General features: G+C 34.9%; 1 protein-coding gene across 1 annotated transcript in view; it reads right to left on the minus strand.

Moving 5' to 3' along the window:
• Positions 1-5,771, minus strand: part of LOC128545989 (uncharacterized) — a 56,475-nt gene extending 50,704 nt beyond the window's left edge. The window contains exon 1 of the mRNA XM_053518894.1: positions 5,675-5,771. The gene's annotated coding sequence lies outside the window, so the exon portion shown is untranslated. The remainder of the gene's footprint in view (positions 1-5,674) is intronic.
• Positions 5,772-6,000: the final 229 nt, after the last annotated feature.

Here is a 6,000-nt window from a genome sequence, read left to right on the forward strand (position 1 = left end):
TTGTTTTTTTTTCACAACAATTCTAATAACATTATTTTGTTTAATCTTTATATCTTTTTTCTGCCAGTTCGAATCCTCGTAATTTATTTGGTGTTCCTCAGTTATTTATGTTTTGGAAGAAATTTAAATGTAACAAATCGGGTGATCGAACGTTGTTATCGGTCTGTAAACCATTTAGATCCAAGTTTAAGGTGAATACTGATGAAGTCTAATTTGTTATTTCATTTTCAACAATACAGTGCTTTAGGGTATAGCGGATAGCTAACTAATTTTTCCTGCATTCCAATTCAAAGAAATGAAAATAGTAGTTTTTTTATCATTTTATCAGGCAGAAAACATCTTTTCTTCTTAAAACATTCAGCATTTCATAGAAATTAATGCGTTTTTTCTCTCCAAGCCATTGTTTACATATGAGCTGATTTAGGGTGTACAGAAAAGTTTTGGTCATTTTTTCCATTATTAGTTTAAAATCCACATCTTAGCAAACTTTCCAAGATTTCTTTACTATAAATCAGAATAATAATGTATACTCTTTTCAAAAACATTCAGTTTTTTAAATTTCTATCAAATACTTTTCATTCACTGACGTTTTTTACATATACACTGATTTAGTCTATAGGGGCAGGAAGGTCTAATACGGGGAGTAGAAACTCCGTATAAATCAATACATTTATCTATATTATGCTGTCGTCCATACCTGTAAATATCGACCAGTCGTTAGCGATCGATATTTTGTTTTCGCCACTATCGATTAGCGTGTAATTAGCATATTACCTCATGTTAATCATAGAGCTATAACACTTATTGTTCAAAGGGTTTACCAGTCACATGTTAAGTGGCGATAATTAGATGATCAGAGATTGATCTAAAGGGATTCTGAAGCAAAAACAGCATGCGACTGCATGTGGTATGCTTAATTATTATGAATTAACTCGAGCTCACTTCCCTGAAGAAATATTTTACCATGTAACTTCAAACCTTTATCAAAGGGCCGATTTTTGTTGGATTTGAATTAAAAAAATGGAAAATAACAGAAAGCTGACACTTTTCTTAATCTTGTAGAGCCATATTTATAATTATTGTTTATAATGTCAGATTTCTACATACAGAAACAAACATTCTTCTTGAATGTAGGGAATGTTTCAAACGAAACTGTTGTTTAAACTCCAAAAATTAGTTTAATAAATTTAATCTTAAAACTGATGTGTGAAAAATACAATGTATTTGAATTAAAATAACAAATTTTTTTTTATAAAAAGGCCGACAACGAAGTTACATTTAGTATTCCGAACTTTTAGATAAAACTGCAGAAAATCATCTAGGTTTAACATGGTTTAACACGCATTTAAATGGTAAAGAACAGAGCAATATCATAAACAAATATTTTCAGGCAACAGTTTACAGTTTTGACTTGCTATTTTCATTAAAATATGTCCTAATTTTTTTGTTCTAAATACTCTGAATCAACAAGGCAAATATCATGTAAAAAATGACATCTTTCTCTCAGGGTAAGACAAGTCTAGATTTAGCCATTTTCACAGGGCGAAAAGTAACATTAATGTAGATATTTTCCATTTAAAAACAGATGCAGGCAATAATTTCATGACAGAACTTTTGTTTTCAACAAAAAATTCAACAAATGCATTCCCAGATTTTCACTGAAAGGACGAGTTAAACTGTAAGGCATAAGTGTTTGAGTAATAGCAGAATAACCTACGGCATACGCTTCGATTGGACGACAGCATAAGATAAGAAAAATGCCAGTTTCCAGTCCCCGTATCAGTTGTTCCAGATAGGGGATAGCTTTATTTTACATTTGATGACATATGAAAAATAACACAACAAGCAAATATTTAAAATGTATGTCAGAATGTCTGTTTGCATGCCAGTAAAAGAATGATATGAAAATTTATACAATAATTCAAGTCTAAATATAAAATTTATCAATCTATCCTCTATACCCTAAAATCCGCTATACCCTAAAGCACTGTATTTGAAATGTAAATGACCCTTAATCTCTAGAAAAACGAAGGTCCGTACCCCTAGAAAACCCCTAATAGGCTTGTCTAGAGGATCCGTACTCGTAGACACTTCCTAATTTTTTATGGGGCACTGGTGATTTTTCAAGGGAGCTCTGCCTTTTAGCTGGAGCAATGCTATCTTCTTCCCAGTTTAGGTAGCATGTGACGGATCCCCGTGCTTGCTTTAAGTGGCAGGGGCCAGTTTCGCATTTGGCCCGGGTACGTTTTTTAAATAAAATAGACATATGTACTTTACAGGCATATATATTCAACTGGTTATTTATGATGTTTATAGAACTAAGGATTCCTGCGTACGAGTGATTATTGTGTAAAATAAATATGTGCATGTATCGATTTTCCTAGCTCCATGCAGACGGCCGGGTCTAAAACTTTACCTGAGGTAACGGAAGTCAGACGAATTGGAAACGGTCCTCCACCATCCAGCTTCAGCTCAAATTTGCGGAAAAAGTAAACGGTTATGTGATACTTTTCTTCCCACCATTATTTTTGTCTGGCCACATGCTTTAAAAATATGCATGTGTTTTAGGTCAGTCATTTGCAGATAATACGGTACAGGTCGCGCAAGGAGTGCATTTTGGGCCATTTTTGTCTAAAAATTTAGTGTCCTGAAACCTGCGTTTTACTCGTTTTTATCACAGAAGCAACAGAATCGGCAGACTGAAAATGTCACATAATGAAGTGCTATGTCTATGCGAGACATCTGCTCAACAATTGCCTTGAATTTGTCGAAATTGGATTTTTTATGACTTTTTTCGCACTGGTATCAGCGCAGAGTTGTGGAGTTTTCAAATTTACTGTCCCTTGCCCCCATAAGTGAATTCGGCCAAAATTAAATTTCGAAAAATCTCATGATTTTGCGCAGTTTTAGGTAGTTAAGAACCTCTAGATTGATATTTTAAACCTTCTGGGCACTTAAAACGCTAAATGACGACACAGCAGCTCAAAAATGTTACGGTGAGGACACATCAAGGTTTGAAAGTCAGTATCTGCACAGTCAGACGAATTTTTTTAATTCTACCACCATTAACAGTGTTTTAGCACCGTAAAAACACCGTTTTCATTATTCTTAACCCACGTAGCGCATATTTAGCCAATCAGCTCTGATTTCCACCAATCAGGGGGATGCTTGGAGGGTGGGGACCCCATGAAATAGGCAAACAGGGGGTGGGTGCATTTTATTTTCGCAAAATGATGCGAATATGACTTTATTTCATTTTTACTGATGGAATACGTTGAATTACGCCAGAAAATGATAAAAACAGACGTATTTTACATTATTTGTCTCGTAGCGACAAATTGTAAACTTTGGCTCATTTTGCGCGAGAGGGGTGGGCTAGTTTAGACACTCACATACAGACATCTTTTCATGCTACTAAAATTATTTTTGTGTGGTTTTATTCGCAAAAGAGGTATTAAAGTTCAGAATCAGTAAAATCCGCTTTTGGTCATAAAAAGAAAAATCTTAAAGTGGCAGGGGCCAGTTTCGCATTTGGCCCGGGTACGTTATTTAAATAAAATAGACATATGTACTTTACAGGCATATATATTCAACTGGTTATTTATGATGTTTATAGAACTAAGGATTCCTGCGTACGAGTGATTATTGTGTAAAATAAATATGTGCATGTATCGATTTTCCTAGCTCCATGTAGACGGCCGGGTCTAAAACTTTACCTGAGGTAACGGAAGTCAGACAAATTGGAAACGGTCCTCCATCCATCCAGCTTCAGCTCAAATTTGCGGAAAAAGTAAACGGTTATGTGATACTTTTCTTCCCACCATTATTTTTGTCTGGCCACATGCTTTAAAAATATGCATGTGTTTTAGGTCAGTCATTTGCAGATAATACGGTACAGGTCGCGCAAGGAGTGCATTTTGGGCCATTTTTGTCTAAAAATTTAGTGTCCTGAAACCTGCGTTTTACTCGTTTTTATCACAGAACAAAGAGCTATAAAAATAAATAGATTGGCAACTTGAAAGGCATATAGAGCAAATCTCGCCAACCTCCCGTGACAAAAAAACGAGATCTCGTTTACCGAAAGTGGCGCTTTCTCCACGCGCCATTTTGTATGCAATTATTCATCGGTAAAATAATTATCACCGTATGACCACGCTTCTTTCGACGGCAAAAAAAAAAAAAACGTGTACTTCGTGTCTTAAGATCATTTCACATTAAACTTATTTTGTTTTGGAAGCTAACATGTATTTTAAATGTAGTTTTAAAGGTACAAATTGTAACTCCATGCTCGCCGATGTTTGTTTTAGTAAGATAACGCCGAATCACGCTCTGACACGAGCTCACGCGAGATTACAGCCAGTTGCCATTCTGTGTATTTTATACAGCGAACTTGCCCTTTCCGAACCAGTTTTTAATTTTTAATCGTTTTACTTCGTCAAGTTTATATTTTAAATATACATTTCATTTTAAATGCTGTACAAATATGTCACGATTAAAATAATGTGAAAAGAAATTCGAAACAAAACATTGTTTGTAACAGATTTCTGTAATTGATCAGACTGGTACTGTGCGTAATCCGGGTCATACTCGCCTATTCCGAATCACCACAAATGACCTGAAATGGTTTTCTTACTACTATCCACCACAACGTAAAACTACCATCTTGAATCGAAAACTGAAATTATTTTATGTCAGGAATAGAAATAATCGCATTTAAGGCTAATTAAATGACTAAAACGATAGGCATGACATCCTTCTTTGGCATTATTGAAATATTCTGTTTGAAAACAGTCATGTGGGCGGTCTTGTCCTTTATGTGAATTAAATAGTCACATTGTATAATAATACCTCCGCCTTTTTCTTTAACATCTGGCCATGGGTAAAAACAATAACATAAATTAATATTTTGGACACATTGGATCGATATTTTTTCTGCAATCTTTAAACAACGTGCAGCAGAACAGAACTGAAAATGTGTGATTCGGAATAGGCACAATGTATGCCATCAATATTTCCTCTTTAGGCATCTCAATGGTCAAATTGTTTTTAATGTGGGATATATGACTGGAAAGAGCATAAAATTTCCTTCTTTTTAATCTCCCTTCCGTTTCATTTCATTAAAAAGCTAGAACGCAAGCGCTCTTTGAATCTGACATTTTTGTTTACATTCGTCAAATTTCCACATAAGAAAAAATATATCATTTGGACAATGTTGCAAATATGTATTATGTAAGAATAACTTGAACATTTACCAGCAATTAATTATTAGTTTAAATGTATTAGATATAAAACCAAAACATAGCTTAAGGTTTTTCTTGACGTATACATGACGGCTGCTTAAAAACTTGGAAATGAGTCAATTCACAGACTGGTTCGGAATAGGCAAGTTCACTGTACTTCTTTGCACAGAAGCAACAGAATCGGCAGACTGAAAATGTCACATAATGAAGTGCTATGTCTATGCGAGACATTCGCTCAAAAATTGCCTTGAATTTGTCGAAATTGGATTTTTTATGAATTTTTTCGCACTGGTATCAGCGCAGAGTTGTGGAGTTTTCAAATTCACTGTCCCTTGCCCCCTTAGACTGGCATTCTTTTTAAGCTTTTGATATAACCTATTAATGTCAATCAATGCCTCTTTCAGGTGTTACATGTAATCTTTAACAAATATTACCTCCAATCTATGTTTTTCTACATATTCAAGTGGCATTTGACCGGCATTTGATATAAAAAGTCTTCGTAGAATATCTAGAACAATGACAACAATTCACTGGGAATTCCCCGTAATACGGGTACACCGCGGTACGCCTATAGTGCGCAATGGAAGTAAAGTGCGCAATGGTGCGAAATGGAGGTAAAGTGCGCAATGGAGTCAATTTTTTTATAGCGTCGATTATTGGGTAAACTTGCTGGCTATAGTTAATGGAAACGTTGTTAAATGCCAAGAAATGAAAATGGCACACAAGCAGCATATATTTGTGCTAATTCAAATTGTGCGCA

This window comes from Mercenaria mercenaria, chromosome 12 (genome assembly GCF_021730395.1).
Source record: "Mercenaria mercenaria strain notata chromosome 12, MADL_Memer_1, whole genome shotgun sequence".
In the NCBI taxonomy this organism is placed as follows: domain Eukaryota; kingdom Metazoa; phylum Mollusca; class Bivalvia; order Venerida; family Veneridae; genus Mercenaria; species Mercenaria mercenaria.